Genomic DNA, 17,388 nt, shown 5'->3' on the forward strand with positions numbered 1-17,388 from the left:
TGGTCAACAGCTTCAACAATGCAACATTCCCCAAGTACTGCATTTGAGTGTCAGCCAAGATGATGTGTTCAAGTCTCAGAAGTGGGACTTACACACACAACCTCCTGATTCAGTCGAGAATGGTGCCACTGAACCAAAACCGATATCAGAGATCACAACCATATTATTTTCCGCAAGTTTTTTAAAAAGTTCCAGGACGTACCAAATTCATCGTGATGATTTCCACAAAGAGTTGCACGTACACAGAGACATACATACAGATAGGCATGTACACACAATAACCAAAGATGTACACGCATCAACATAGAAATATAGAAATTAGGTGCAGGTATATGCCATTTGGCCCTTCGAGCCTGCACCATCATTCAATAAGATCATGGCTCATCGTTCAACCTCAGCACCCCATTCCTGCTTTCTCTCCATACCCCTTGATCCCTTTAGCCATAAGGGCCCTTTTGAAAATATCTAACGAACTGGCCTCAACGTCATTCTGCGGTAGAAAATTTCACAGGTTAACCACTCTCTGAATGAAGAAGTTTCTCCTCATCTCGGTCCTAAATTGCTTACACCTTATTCTTAGACTGTGATCCTTGGTCTCGAACACCCCAGCAACGAGAACATTCTTCCAGCCTCGAAGCTGTCCAATCTCTTCAGAATTTTATATGTTTCTGTGAGATCCCCTCTCATTCTTCTAAACTCCAGTGGATACCAGCCCAGTTGATCCAGTCTCTCGTCATATGTCAGTCCTGCCATTCCGGGAATCATGCTGGTGAACCTTCGCTGTGTTCCCTCAATAGCAAGAACGTCCTTCCTCAGATTTGGAGACCAAAACTGAACACAATATTTAAGGTGTGGCCTCACCATTTGTACAATTGTAGTAAAACCTCCCTGCTCCTATACTCAAATCCCCTCGCTAATAAGGCGAACATGCCATTTGCCTTCTTTACCGCCTTCTGCACCTGCATACCAACAATCAATGACTGATGTACCATGACACCCAGATCAAGATATACATAGGTTGCCTTAGACAAATAGATGGATAGGCAGGCAGGGTCACTGTCGCTACTTTGGCTGGCTTTTGCGTTTTTCAGTCGAGGATGCTGCCACTGAACCAAAGCCGATACCAAAGTTCACAACCGTATTATTTTCCCCAAGTCTTTTTTTAAAGTTCCAGAACATACCAAATTCATGGTGATGATTTTCACAGACAGTTGCACATACACAGGGACATAGATACAGATAGACAGACACAGCGACACACACACATTAATAACCAAAAATATACATGCACCAACGGACATGCACAGATGCCTTATACATATAGAGGGATAGACAGGCTGAATCACTTTCGCTACTTAGGCTGATTTTTGCGTTTTTCTATCTGTATGCATCGTGAATATTGCAGATATTGAGATATTGCAAAAAATGAGAAATAGATTTCAGTGTTGAAAGGTGTGGGACGTTCTTCCGCCGATCTCAGGATCAGTTTTGCAAAAACCTGGTTAAATTGTAAAATGGAATGAAAAATGCTGAGAATCAGAGCCGGCAGGATTCGTTCCTGCGCGGGGTAAACCCAAAGGATTTCTAGAACATCGCGTTAACCACTCGGCAACAGGTACTGCGTCTCTGGCACTTTAAATGTTGCTCAGAAAAAACTCAGTCATCCATCTCTGTGCAGCAGACGGCCACAGAATCCTGAAAAAGTCTCCGTTTGCAAAAAATCTGGAAGAGTCAATCTCCTCTTGCTGTATCTTTACTGTTCTATATTGCTCTGAAACTTTTTAATATGAATCTATACCAAGAAACAGAAGTAAAATTCGACATTTTGGAAAAGCTGCTTGTTTATTGGGGAATTGAACTCGGTTCTCCCACGTAACAGGCAGGGATAGTCACCACTATGCGAATGAGAATACGGGCTGTGGTGAAGCAGTTATCGAGCTGTGAAAATAAGTCGACAGACACATTGAGAGACAGAGACAAACCGACAAACATGGAGAGACAGACAGCGAGATAGAGACAACGAGAGACAGAAAGTGTGAGACTGAGAAGGAGAGGCAGACTGAGTGAGATAAAGACTCAAACATATACATATACAGAGATGTGTGTGTGTGATCTATTAAGAGAGAGAGGGAAAGAGTGAGAGAAAGACAGTGATAAACACAGTGACAAGGAGAGAGACAGATAGAGAGAGAGCGATAGAGACTAAAACAGAAAATGAAGGAAATACTTCTCAGCTTACAGGCAGGGACTAAAAGAGACAGGCAAAGACATGGACAGACCGAAATGATGGGAAAGAGAGAGCCAGTCAGACAAGGAGTCTGAGAGAATCCCATTGGAACAGACGTGGCACCATGAGAAAGAGACAGATTGAGAGACAGTGACAAACAGGGAAACGGGGACAGACAGAGTGAGTCAGACTGAGAGAGACAAAGACACAAACATACAAAACTCTCTGAAGAGAGAGAGAGAGGCAGAGACCGAACGACACAGATACATTTCACAATTTCATTTCATTATCGGTTCAGAGTGTCACATTGTTACAGAAAATTGCTGATTCAACCGATGAAAAACCGGACTCATTGATCAGAATGGGAGCAAATCCGTGTTAAATTAAAGAGATACCATGAGTGGGGTACGAACCCACGCGGGGAAAACCATTGAATTTTAAGGCCAACGCCTCAACCACTCGGCTATCCTGGTCCTGTGAGAACCTGGATTCTGTCTCTGTGAGAATCTGGGCTTCAACCCCAACCCCACATACAAACACATACACATCGGCTTTCAGTGAGCATTTACGAACATTTTTAGTAATATTGACACGGGGGCAATATCCAGATATTTTTGTTTTTGTATCCCCTCAAAACAATACTATTTAGATGATACTGCCTCTCCATGTTCCACCCAAAGTATACCGCTTCTCAATTATCCGCATTAAATTGCACTGCCATGTCCCGGCCCATTTCACTCGTCTCTCTGATTCCTCTTCAAGTCTGTTACTATCATGCTCACTATTGGCTACGTTGCCAGGTTTTGCTTCATCTTCGAACTTCGAGATGGAATCCCTATAACCAAGTCCAGGTCATTGTTATATAACAAGAACAACAATGAGAATTGAAATGGACCGTTTTAAGGAGAAACTTCCAATTAACCGGATTTTGGAATGGTATTTAATTCGGATTATTTATTGAGTGGGAGGAAGGAGGAAACTCAAGAGACGTCCATTCAATAGGATGGAATAGAGCCCAGATCATAGTGCGCTGAGTAGGGAGAAACTGCTTCCGCTGTTTGGCGATGGACTACTCCCCCAAAATCACCAGCTTTTCCTGGAAGAAAGATAAAATCACCAGCCTTTCCTGGAAGAAAGATAAAGAGCCGGTTAACCATCAGCGAGTCAGAGGTGTGCAGCAGCACCATCTACTGCGAGGTTTGACGTGGTGTGTCGGTCTGGGCCATCACAATGCCAGGTTAGTGATGTGGGATACAGGGCAAACTGTGATAAGATGAGAAGGTATGTTCAACTTGTACAGAAATTTGGTTAGACGACACTTAGAGTGCTGTGTACAGTTCTGGTCTCCATATTACACTTAGAATGCTGTGTACAGTTCTGTTCTCCAGATCACACTGAGAGTACTGTGTATAGTTCTGGTCTCCCGATCGCACTTAAAATACTGTGCACCGTTCTGGTCTCCCATATCACAATTAAAATACTGTGTATAATTCTGGTCTCTCTATCATACTTAGAATATTATGCACAGTTCTGGTTTCCATATCACATTTAGAATACTGTCCACAGTTCAGGTCTCCATATCATACCAAGAATATTGTTTACAGTTCTGGTCTCCTAATCACTCTTGGAATACTGTGTAACGTTCTGGTCTGCAGATTACACTGAGAAGACTGTGCACAGTTCTGCTCTCTGTAAATGCCAGGTTAGTGTTAGTCTGACAGCGAGGAACCTGTTAAAATATAAGGACACTTTGCATTTCTTAATGATTGATTTTGCAAGCAATGTCAATAATTTGTCTTCTCTTGAAGATCCTGAACGCGACATCATTCCTCCAACTGTTCTCCTCACGCTGAGTTCTACTGAACAAATCACCAGCAGCAGATATGCAAGCACCGTGTGTTCAATCATCGATTTCCGGCCAAAGTCACTGACCGTGAATTGGCTGGAGAGTGGACAACTCCTGGATTCGGGCTCCGTCACCTCTCCCGTCTTTGAGGTGAACGGGAACTTCTCGGCGGCCAGTCGGCTGACAGTCCCCACCGAGGAATGGTTCACCGGCTCGGTCTACACCTGCCAGGTCACTCATGAAGTGGTCACGCAAAGCCGTAACTTCACCAGATCTCAGGGTAAGAAGCACAATCCCGAGAGGTTACAGACCATTCTGAGCGCTGATCTCAGTCAGGACTTTTATTGAAATTAGTAAAAAGCACCGAACTATTCCTAATTTCCAATCATGCAGTTTGTATATTCTTGTGATTACAAACTTGCCTTGAAACAGCGCCTTCAGCGACCTTAGTCTGAACCAAATCGCTTGCCAGCCAATGAATTAAGTTGTGAAATGTGGTCACAGTTGTAATGTACAACGTGCAGCAATCATTTACTGCACAGCAATCTCCCACAAACAGCAGTGTGATAATGACCAGATTATATTTTGCTTAGTGGTGTTTTTTGAGCTATAAATATTCGCAGGCCACTAAGGAAAAGTCCTCGGCTTTTATTTGAAATAGTTCCAGGGAATCATTTACATCCACCGAAGAGGCCAGACGGATCCGCGGTTTAACACGTGATCCGAAAGACGGCACCTCCGATAGTGCACCATGCCCCCAGTACTGCACTGGGAAATTCATCTTACATTTTGTGATCAAGTATCTGGAGTGGGACTTCAACCCACGATCTTCTGGTTCAGGATTCCTCATTATTCAGTATTTAATAAACTCGCCAACGAAGCTTTCCCCCTGCTCTGATTTCAGGCAGTGAGTGACGTGCCCGTATTCTCAGGTTTATCCTGAGTTGGCTGATCACATACGGAGCGGCAGTCAGAGTCTGGAACCCTTTACTGCTAACTTTCCAGGAACCCACTGTTGGAATGGGCATCTACCCTATTCCGAGCACTGAGCCCAATTCTGGGCTCCGCACTTCAGGAAGGATATACTGGTCATGGAGGCGGTAAAGTGCAGGTTTATCCGAATGATACCAGAGCTAATAAAATAAAGTGATGAGGAGACGAGTAGAGAATATTAAGAGGTGATACAATTGAGGTGTTCAAGTAGATAAATACAATTGATCAAGTAGATATAGAACAATTATTTCCTTTGATGGAAAAGTCCAGAACAAATAGCAGAATCTTAAAATTAGAGCGAGATCGTGCGGAAGTGATGTCAGGAAGGATTTCTTCACAGGAAGTCTGGATTTCCCTCTCCAAAAGCTGCTGAAGTTTGGTTTCAATTGAAAACTGAGATTGATAGATTTTTGTTAGGCAAGATTATCAAGTGTTACAGATGTAAGGCGTGAATATGGTGTTGACTGTAGATCAGCCCTGATCTAACTGGATTGCGGGACAGGATGGATGGGCTGAATGGCCTCCTCCTGTTCCTATGTTGCTATTAATGCCCTGAGATCATATTTAACTCTGACTCTCTCTCACCAGACATGATAAATGTTCAGTAATGACAGAAATTAACAAACTACATCACATCATTACAAATGATGCCCCACCACAAAAGACCCTTTGGAACTCCATTCTCCCGACCTTGAACTTCTCCTCTGACGGGGGCTGTGACTGGTTCCTGCACATTTTCACCGCAATAAAGATCACAGCAAGTGACCAGAAACATAACTTTGTTTCCTGCTGTCCCATAAATCCTGAAATTAATTTGACACTTGTTTTGAACCAGAGTAATGCTGGTGTAGACCTCTAGACCTTCGGGCTATTTGGGTTACACTATTATAACCAGCGGAGATGCGTTTGGATGCAAGGATCTACAGATGGGTGTAAACATAGAAACATAGAAACATAGAAAATAGGTGCAGGAGTAGGCCATTCGGCCCTTCTAGCCTGCACCGCCATTCAATGAGTTCATGGCTGAACATTCAACCTCAGTACCCCATTTCTGCTTTCTCGCCATACCCCTTGATCCCCCTAGTAGTAAGGACCTCATCTAACTCCTTTTTGAATATATTTAGTGAATTGGCCTCAACAACTTTCTGTGGGTAGAGAATTCCACAGGTTCACCACTCTCTGGGTGAAGAGGTTCCTCCGCATCTCGGTCCTAAATGGCTTACCCCTTATCCTTAGACTGTGACCTCTGGTTCTGGACTTCCCCAACATTGGGAACATTCTTCCTGCATCTAAACTGTCTAACCCCGTCAGAATTTTAAATGTTTCTATGAGGTCCCCTCTCATTCTTCTGAACTCCAGTGAATACAAGCCCAGTTGATCCAATCTTTCTTGATAGGTCAGTCCCGACATCCCGGTAATCAGTCTGGTGACCCTTCGCTGCACTCCCTCAATAGCAAGAATGTCCTTCCTCAGGTTAGGAGACCAAAACTGTACACAATACTCCAGGTGTGGCCTCAACAATGCCCTGTACAACTGTAGCAACACCTCCCTGCCCCTGTACTCAAATCCCCTTGCTATGAAGGCCAACATTCCATTTGCTTTCTTAACCGCCTGCTGAACCTGCATGCCAACCTTCAATGACTGATGTATCATGACACCCAGGTCTCTTTGCACCTCCCCTTTTCCTAATCTGTCACCATTCAGATAATAGTCTGTCTCTCTGTTTTTACCACCAAAGTGGATAACCTCACATTTATCCACATTATACTTCATCTGCCATGCATTTGCCCACTCACCTAACCTATCCAAGTCGCTCTGCAGCCTCACAGCATCCTCCTCGCAGCTCACACTGGCACCCAACTGAGTGTCATCCGCAAATTTGGAGATACTACATTTAATCCCCTCATCTAAATCATTAATGTACAGTGTAAACAGCTGGGGCCCCAGCACAGAACCTTGAGGTACCCCACTAGTCACTGCCTGCCATTCTGAAAAGTACCCATTTACTCCTACACTTTGCTTCCTGTTTGACAACCAGTTCTCAATCCATGTCAGTACACTACCCCCAATCCCATGTGCTCTAACTTTGCACATCAATCTCTTGTGTGGGACCTTGTCGAACGCCTTCTGAAAGTCCAAATATACGACATCAACTGGTTCTCCCTTATCCACTCTACTGGAAACATCCTCAAAAAATTCCAAAAGATTTGTCAAGCATGATTTCCCTTTCACAAATCCATGCTGACTTGGACCTATCATGTCACCTCTTTCCAAATGCACTGCTATGACATCCTTAATAATTGATTCCATCATTTTACCCACTACCGATGTCAGGCTGACCGCTCTATAATTCCATGTTTTCTCTCTCCCTCCTTTTTTAAAAAGTGGGGTTACATTGGCTACCCTCCACTCCATCGGAACTGATCCAGAGTCAATGGAATGTTGGAAAATGACTGTCAACGCATCCACTATTTCCAAGGCCACCTCCTTAAGTACTCTGGATGCTGTCCATCAGGTCCTGGGGATTTATCGGCCTTCAATCCCATCAATTTCCCCAACACAATTTCGCGGCTAATAAGGATTTCCCTCAGTTCCTCCTCCTTAATAGACGCCCCGACCCCTTTTATAACCGGAAGATTGTTCGTGTCCTCCTTCGTGAATACCGAACCAAAGTACTTGTTCAATTGGTCCGCCATTTCTTTGTTCCCCGTTATGACTTCCCCTGATTCTGACTGCAGGGGACCTACGTTTGTCTTTACTAACCTTTTTCGCTTTACATATCTATAGAAACTTTTGCAATCCGTCTTAATGTTCCCTGCAAGCTTCTTCTCATATTCCATTTTAACTGCCCCAATCAAACCCTTTGTCCTCCTCTGCTGAGTTCTAAATTTCTCCCAGTCCCCAGGTTCGCTGCTATTTCTGGCCAATTTGTATGCCACATCCTTGGCTTTAATACTATCCCTGATTTCCCTTGATAGCCACGGTTGAGCCACCTTCCCTTTTTTACTTTTATGCCAGACAGGAATGTACAATTGTTGTAGTTCATCCATGCGATCTCTAAATGTCTGCCATTGCCCATCCACAGTCAACCCCTTAAGTATCATTCGCCAATCCATCCCAGCCAATTCACGCCTCATACCTTCAAAGTTAGCCTTCTTTAACTTCTGGACCATGGTCTCTGAATTATCTGTTTCATTCTCCATCCCAATGCAGAATTCCACCATATTATGGTCACTCTTCCCCAAGGGGCCTCGCACAACGAGATTGCTAATTAATCCTCTCTCATTACATAACACCCAGTCGAAGATGGCCTCCCCGCTAGTTGGTTCCTCGACTTATTGGTCTAAAAAACCATCTCTTATGCACTCCAGAAAATCCTCCTCCACCGTATTGCTTCCAGTTTGGTTAGCCCAATCTATGTGCATATTAAAGTCACCCATTATAACTGCTGCACCTTTATTGCACGCACCCCTAATTTCCTGTTTGATGCCCTCCCCAACATCACTACTACTGTTTGGAGGTCTGTACACAACTCCCACTAACGTTTTTTGCCCTTTGGTGTTCTGCAGCTCTACCCATATAGATTCCACATCATCCAAGCTAATGTCCTTCCTAACTATTGCCTTAATCTCCTCCTTAACCAGCAATGCTACCCCACCTCCTTTTCCTTTTATTCTATCCTTCCTGAATGTTGAAGCAGCAAGGAATTTCAGGATGAGCGCTCTTCAGTGCCTAACACAATAGCACCACAATGTATTCCCGTTTTACGCCGGTTATTTGCTTCACAGCCCATTACAGGTGGCTCTGGCTTCAAATACACAGGAAATGTTACAGATCTCCCGGAATCGTTGCCAATACATTGTCCTTCCAATAACGCCGGTGTTAAAGCAGCAGCGTGAGGTTGATATCTCAAAAGTGATTTATCCCCCTTGAACGAGTTAAGGCTAAAAATTGGTGTCCGGATTCTGAAGATGCAGCTTTTCCTGACTTTCATTCCTGTTTTGCAGTGGATGTCCCATGCAGCGATTCAAAAATCACTCTTCGCCCACAGTCACTGGCACAGGACTTACTGGAGCGACGGTGACCTTAAACTGCGTCGTGTCTGATGCTCCTTATGGGCTCACCGTGTCCTGGACCTGAGAAAAGGAGGCTTTGAAATCAGAGATTGCCGTCTAACACGGAGAGGATCCCAGCAGCGTAATCAGCAACTTAAACATCTCGACACAAGACTGGCTGAGTGGGGATAAGTTCTACTGGATGGTGAGCCATTAGGATATACCGACTCCTATCAGAGATTCCATCCACAAGGAAAAGGGATAGCGCGGAGATTGTTGCAATAAGTCAGATACTGTGACTATTTGTGCTGCATGTGCAAGGGCCAATTCATTATTTAAAGTGTTTAATGGGCTACTCTGATCATTCAGTTTGGTAATTCCACGAACTCAGCACTCTGGGACCTGATGTTATGTATTTTAGGGGAAACTGGATAAGTCCATGAGCGAGAAAGGAATAGAAGGGTATGTTATTAGGATGAGATTAAGTGAGCTAGGAAGAGGCATGTGTGGAACATACACACCAGCATAGACCAGTTGGCCAAATCTCCTTGATCTGTGCAGTAAATTCAACTCCAACCCTTCAAGATTTCAGAGAGAAAGATTATGTTCACTCTGCTGCGGGATGGTAAACCAGAGAGGCCCCAGAGGGGAAATAATAAAGCGTTAAATGTCAACGAAGAGCATATTTCTCTGACGTACAACCACGGGACATTGGCGAATGTAAACAGAGAAAGCGAGTTGGTGGTGGTCTCAAAGGCCACCCGGGAGCAGAGGAGGATTGGAATCCGAGTGAGGAGCTCTCGGATCGCGGGGGGTGGGTTAGGCAGGGAACCTGGATCCAGGAGGGAGGTGTAAGGGCAATAACCACCTGGGTGCAGCCGTCCCCGCATCGCTGTAACTGCTGCGATTTACACAGTGTGTCAAGCCGGACCAGCTACAGTTAAAAACCGAATGGAGGTTAAAATAGAGGATTCCAGCCTCCTATAAATATATTATTCAAATACAATATTACAACCAGGAGTGGTCGGGTTGATGTCGGGATGCCGATTTTTACCAATTTAATCACCCCCACACCCTCAATACGCCTGCTTTATTAGATTAAAACTCCCACCATTGTATCTGGAACTGTCCAGTTCATTTGCCTTTATTGTAACTGTTGTACAGCGAAAGATCCACGGGAACCAGCCGTGTCTGTCCTGCTGCCCTCGGCAGAAGAAGTCTCTACTCAGAGGTTGGTCAGCCTCACCTGCTTAGTGAGAGGATTCTCCACCCGAGAGATCTTCGTCAAATGGACCGTCAAGGACAAGCCGGTGGTTCCGACAACTACCAGAACACCGAGGTGATGGCGGAGAATGGCAGCAGCTCCTTCTTCATGTACAGCCTGCTATCCATTGCAGCCGAGGAGTGGGCCCGCGGCGCCTCTTACTCCTGTGTGGTGGGACATGAAGCGATTTCCTTGAAAATCACCAACAGAACCATCAATAAATTCAGAGGTAAACCCTGTTTTGTGAACATTTCCCTTGCTCTGATGGACAACATCAATTCTTATCAATGAGAATCTCTCGATTGCCTTTCAGTTCTTAAGTAAAAAACAATAAAGGCCTTTTCTTCCAATCGTGAGTTACACACACAGCCGCTCAATTAATTTTGTTTCCTATTTTAGCCAAGGGGCGGGCTGTTAATCTGAAGCAGAATATTTGTCGGACTTGTGGCCAAAGCTGGTACATTCAGCGCTCTCAGCTCATATACACCACAGGTTTGAGAGAAAGAGAAGCTCTTTAATGACAGGATACCTCAAAGTCATTTCAGCAACTTTCGTCCCACTGGGAGAATCTGCATAGTTCTATTTCCCGATAAACAAATGCTGTACATTTATATTTCGGTGCCCTTGTTTCTCGTGTTGTCCATCCCTTCAGATTTGGGGACAATTTTTTTTGGCAGCATCGCACACTCTGGGATCTGAAATGAGGTCCACACACGAACACGAACTGAATCTCCCATCGCCCCACCAGAGAGAGGTGAAATGGAAATTGTTATCCCCCTGTACCTTCCACTACACCACCAGAGAGAGATGAAAGGGCAATTATTCATCCACTGTAAGACCATTGCCATACAAAAGAGTGGTGAAATGGCAATTCTGAACCCACTGTGCTTCCCACTGCCCCACCAGAGTGAGGGGAAACGGCAATTGTTAATGCACTGTAACTTCACTCCGTCTCTGCAAGATTCTACAAGTTCCCTGGCAGGACAGACGCGCCAAAATTAGCGTCCTCGTGCAGGCCAACATCCCAGCATCGAAGCACTGACCACACTTGATCAGCTGCTCTGGGCAGGCCACATTGTCTGCATGCCAGACACGAGACTCCCAAAGCAAGCGCTCGACTCGGAACTCGCCCATGGCAAATGAGCCAAAGGTGGGCAGGGGAAACGTTATAAGGGACCACAAAGCCTCCCTGATAAAGTGCGACATCCCCACTGACACTTGAGAGTCCCTGGTCAAAGACCGTCCTAAATGGAGGAAGGGAGGAAGTAGATCCGGGAGGGCGCTGAGCCCCTCGTGTCTCGTCGCCGAGAGCATTCAGACATCAAGCGCAGGCAGTGGAAGGAACGTGCGGCAAACGTGTAAAATCTTCCCCTTCCCGCAACCACGGTCTTTCCCACCTGTGACAGAGACTGTGGTTCCCTATTGGACTGTACAGCCACGTAAGAAATCAGGCTAAGAGTGGAAGCAATTCTTCCTTGATTGCGAGGGACTGCCTTTGATGATGTAAACCCTCTCCCCCACCAGAGAGAGGGGAAAGGGCAATTGTTAACTAACTGTCCCGCCCACTACCCCAGCATAGTGAGGGGAATCTGCAATTGTTAACCCAATGTATCCGACTTCCGCACAAGCGAGAGGGCAAAGGGCAATTGTTAAATCATTGTACCCCTCAATGTCACCAGAGAGAGATGCCCATCGATTCATTTGTTGCATTCCGTCAGCTGATGTCACATTGTGTCTCACAATGAACACATTTACACAGAGCGAGGAAGAATGCGTGGAAACGTTAGTAGTGTATGTTTTTGTGGAAGTTCACACTTACACATAAACACAACACGGATTTACACATAAACGCACAGCGACTTACACATAAACACACACATTGACACACTGACACAAGATATTACGCATACCCAGAATATAATACACACCGTCATTTTCAGAACCACAGCACCATTAATATGACAGCAAAAATAAACACACCGTTAAATAAAACAGAAGCACTAACACACACACACACACACACAAACACACACACTTTCACTTGCATAAACACATATTCAACACAAATTAACTAACGCATAACACACACACATTTACATGCGAACACACACAGTTACACATAAATGCACACATTGTTACCCATAAACATACACAACACGTACACATAACCATACACAAACACATTAAAACACGCACATGAACGTACTTACAAAGAATAGACATATTTAAACATAACCACAAACAATTGCATATATACACGTAAAGGCTTACATGTAAACATACACAATCTTACAAAAATACACAAACACTTACACATAAATATAAATATATGGAATGACACATTAAAAAAATTCAAACTTACATATCAACATACATCAACACACAAACACAGACAACATCAAAAGAAGAGATCGTCATACACACAAACACAAACACTAAAGTGCAAAAAATACGTCAGGTAACAGACGAATATAGAATTAAAATAAATTCTTTGAACAGACAGTCTGCAACGATTGTATTAAATAAATCATTTCTGATACCATAATATCTAACATTCCTATATTCTGGTCCTGAACGCAAACTGAATCAAAGTTCTTAGTTGGAAACTCATGCAAATTAATTATGTTCAGAACCTTGACTACCACAAATTAATCCAGATTATAACTCACATCTGATGTCTTACCCTGTCCCTTTGACAGTCTCCGAATAATTAGCTATCTGAAGCTATTGTTAAATTAATCGATATCATTCAGTATAGTTCCCCCGATATTACATCATACTATTCCCGAATGGTAAATCCTATGAAATTGATGCAAAATCAATTAGCCTGTGACATTGAAGGAAAACTGTCATATTTTCCAAAACCGACTATAGAAGAATCATAAAGAAAGAACGACTGTGGAATTAGAAACACAGATAGATTACTGAGCGTGATTAACTTAACACAGGACATACATTGAACATTAAAATAGAGAATAATCTAACACCTTAAAAAAAGAAAATAGAATACGTAATAATAAGATGAGATCTTGGGTTAACAAACGATCTGAATATATTTCCTCCCCTACATCCCGTAGATTCCTCAGACCACATCTGGAGTGAAGAGTATGAGGACGAGAGCAGCAACTTCTGGTCAACCGCTTCCACATTCATCGTCTTGATCTTCCTGAACATTTCCTACAACGCTGCCATCACTCCGGTGAAGGTGAGAAGATTCAATGCACTCAGTTCGAGTTGATTGAAGAGGTTTGACAAATCTCTAAATGTTTCATTGATAACAACCCTGAAATTAATGCCCCAAACCACTAAAACGCTGCTTCAAACTTTTATCCCTCTTTTACAGGTCAAGTGATTGACTGAATTTCGGCCGCCGGGGATTTTTCTCCTCTGGTTGTTAACTGTGTCTTGAAAATAAATTATGTCCTCTTGGTGATTCCCGGAGTAAATTGCCTTCAATTTTTTCATTTCTCTGTTTGAAATGTGTGAGATAACCGTGGCTATAATGTAAATGTATCTCGGAGTCAAACAATTGTTTGAATATCTCATGTGTACATAAGTCACTTTTATCATTCATGATTCACAATTATTCACTTCCCTTGGTGTTGAACATCTGTTTCTCTCTCCCTGATGTCTGTTAGAGTTGTACAAATAGCTGGCAGCTCAGACCGACTGTGTTCTGGTATTAATGTGACGCTCATTTGTTATATTCAATTTGTGTGAACATTTGAAAACCTTCTCTGTAAATTGTTCTCTGTGAAATTGTTAATAAAACTGCAATGGCAAATGGAATAATTTGGACTTTGCTGAACTCTTTACTCCAAGGCTCCTTCACACTGTTCTATTTCCCTATCACACGTTGTTTTATTTCCATGAAATTTATTCTTCCCGCGTCCTATCCTGATGTTTTTGAATCCAAGTCCCTTCGGTTAAGGAGCCACTGCGCCACCTAGTGTCCCATCAGAGTGACGGCACATTTTCCCCTGCCTTGTAACATCATGCACCAGAGGCGGAATGACTGCACAGTGACCAGGCGGTCTCCTCTAATATTATGGCCTTTCACGTGCCAGGTTATATTAAAGAGCAGGCCTCTGATGCACCATAGTCCGATACAGTATAGTATGTGTCAGAGCAAATCTCCCTCTACACTGTCCTAACAAACACTCTCAGGGCAGGTACAACACAGGTTAGATAAAGAGTAAGGCTCCCTCTGCACTGTCCCATCAAAAACTCCCAGGGCAGGTGCAGAACGGGTTAGATACAGAGAACAGCTCCATCTACACTTGCACACCACACCCTCCCAGGGCAGGTACAGCACGGGTTAAATATAGAATAAATCTCCCTCTACACCGTCCCATCAAACACACCCAGGTCAGGAGCAGCACTGGTTAAATACAGATTAAAGCTCACTCTATACTGTCCCATCAAACACTTCCAGACACACTAGAGAGCACAAACTCTTGGAATGATTCCCAAAAACTGGGGCCGAACTGACACACAGACACGCGCTCCAATGTTTCTGTTATACACATATAGAAAGCCAAGAAAGAGACGACAGGTGGAGAGATTTTCTTTGACAGAGAGGAGATGAGAGTTCACGCGGCATCTGCAGGTACATTTGGAGCTTTGTGCCCGTTGGGCACCTACATACAAAATGTGTGATGCACGGGCAATATCAATTTCTGATGTAAAATCATTGTCGTTTTGTTCTACCCAAATATATGATTGACATCCTCCTCTCTGGGAGGGCATTCGTAGAATGTAAGTTTCGTTTACGATTCAACTCTTTAAAGGTCACCTGAATGCATATGGTCCATACGGACAGAAATGCGTAGGGTTATCACTGCCAACCGTTCTCCATTATGAGGAACATACATAAAAACATAAGAATATAAGAAATTGGAACAGGAGTAGGCCATACTGCACCTCGAGCCTGCTCTGCCATTCATGGCGGTTATGATAATGGACTGAGCTCCACTTTCCTGCCTGCTCCCCATAGCCCCTTATCGTTTAAAACACTGTCTATTTCTATCTTAAGGTTATTCAATGTCCCAGCTTCCACGGCTCTCTGAGGCAGCGAAGTCCAGACATTTACAACGTTCTTAGAGAGGAAATTTCTCCTCATCTCTGTTTTAATTGGGCGGCCCCATATTTTAAGATCATGCCCTCCAGTTCTAATCTCCCCCATCAGTGCAAACATCCTCTCTGGATCCACCTTGTCAAGCCCCCTCATAATCTGATACATTTCGATAAGATCACTTCTCATTCTTCTGAATTCCAATGAGTCGAGGCCCAAACTACTCAACCTTTCCTCATAAGTCAACCCCCTCATCTCCGGAATCATCCGAGTGAACCTTCTCTGAACTGCCTCCAAAGCAAGTATATCCTTTCATAAATATGTAAACCAAAACCGCACACAGTTCCAGGTGTGGCCTCCCCAATATCCTTTATAACTGTAGCAAGACTTCCCTGCTTTTATACTCCATTCTCTTCACAATAATGGCCAAGATGCCAATGGCCTTCCTGATCATTCGCTGTACCTGCATATCATCCTTTTCTGCTTCATGCACAAGTACCCTCAGGTGCCGCTGAACTGCGGCACTTTGCAATCTTTTTCCATTTAAATAATAACTGTCTCTTTGATTTTTTTCTGCCAAAGTGCATGATCTCACGTTAAACACGACCCGCTGTCACCTCTTCCCTGGACTGCCTTTCTGTCTGCTCTGCACTATTCCCTCTGATACCATCTCGCTTAACTCACTGAACATCACCCACAGATTTGTTCTCACTGCTCTGCTCCATTCCTTCTGATACCATCTCCCTGAACTCACTGAACATCACCCTGAGGATTCTGTCTTCCTGCTCTGCGCCATTCCTTCTGATACTATCAACGTGAAATCAGTGAACAACTCCTACGGATACGGCAGTCACCTTCGAAGAAACAGCCAATCACTGTGCTATGATGTATGCGAGGGATTATGGCGTCATCCACGGAATCCAGGTACGCAACTCAGTTGAAGTTAGTACCAGGGACAAACATATTTCCTGATGTTTGATTTCTGATTTAAGCAAATTGGAAAAGGAGCCTGAGGTGAAAAGGGCCGAATTTATTGATGCAGGTTTGATCAGGAATATACTACGTGAAAGAGTGGGGAAAAGAATTAATATTAACTTTAAGAAGGGAATTAGTTAAATATCTAAAAGGAGAAAATTGCAGGGCTTTAGGAAAAGAGTGGGACTAATACGATAGCTCTTTCAAAGTGCCAGCACAGGCTTAATATTCTGATTCTAGATTCGAGGCGATGCCAGCGAATGTTGTCATTCTGTTCTCACAATTAACTTTAGCTGCAACCAGTTGGCTTCTGCTTCGTGCATGTCGCTAAGATACTCAACCTGCCCAATTGATTGGCTCTGCAGGACATTGCCACGAGTATCAAGAAATCAGTTTATTGTGAGCCCTTCATACAGGATACTGTCCTTTGGGTCCATCTCAGTGTGTGTCGGCTCACAGGAACCAATGTGGCAGAATCTGCCCGCCGTTATATACGACTTCAGCAGTCGGAGCCAAGATCTACAAAGTGGCGGGAGGTTCTGTATGAGGGTTGAACTGAGTTCCATCACTGTGAGTGCCAGGGCACGTTAATAAACTGCAGGTCCAGTCATCTGCAGCCCAGAGATGGTTAAACCGGTAAACTTAGTCACAATTTAGAGATCTGCAGTGAAACGTCTCTGGCAAAATATATTACCTTCATAATAGCCGATGTATTTCACCAGAATAATCTCGATCGCAGGTAGGTTGTGGTAAGTGTTCCCTGTGCTGGTTTAAATTGTGCTAATTAAGAAGGACATTAGAAACATAGAAACATAGAAAATAGGTGCAGGAGTAGGCCATTCGGCCCTTCTAGCCTGCACCGCCATTCAATGAGTTCATGGCTGAACATTCAACTTCAGTACCCCATTCCTGCTTTCTCGCCATACCCCTTGATCCCCCTAGCAGTAAGGACCT

At 43.9% G+C, this 17,388-nt stretch overlaps 1 pseudogene; it reads left to right on the plus strand.

The window, feature by feature from the left end:
• LOC139235442 (Ig heavy chain C region-like) overlaps positions 1-17,388 on the plus strand; it is a 139,246-nt pseudogene that overhangs the window by 67,657 nt on the left and 54,201 nt on the right.

Source organism: Pristiophorus japonicus, chromosome 23, assembly GCF_044704955.1.
Source record: "Pristiophorus japonicus isolate sPriJap1 chromosome 23, sPriJap1.hap1, whole genome shotgun sequence".
NCBI lineage: Eukaryota > Metazoa > Chordata > Chondrichthyes > Pristiophoridae > Pristiophorus > Pristiophorus japonicus.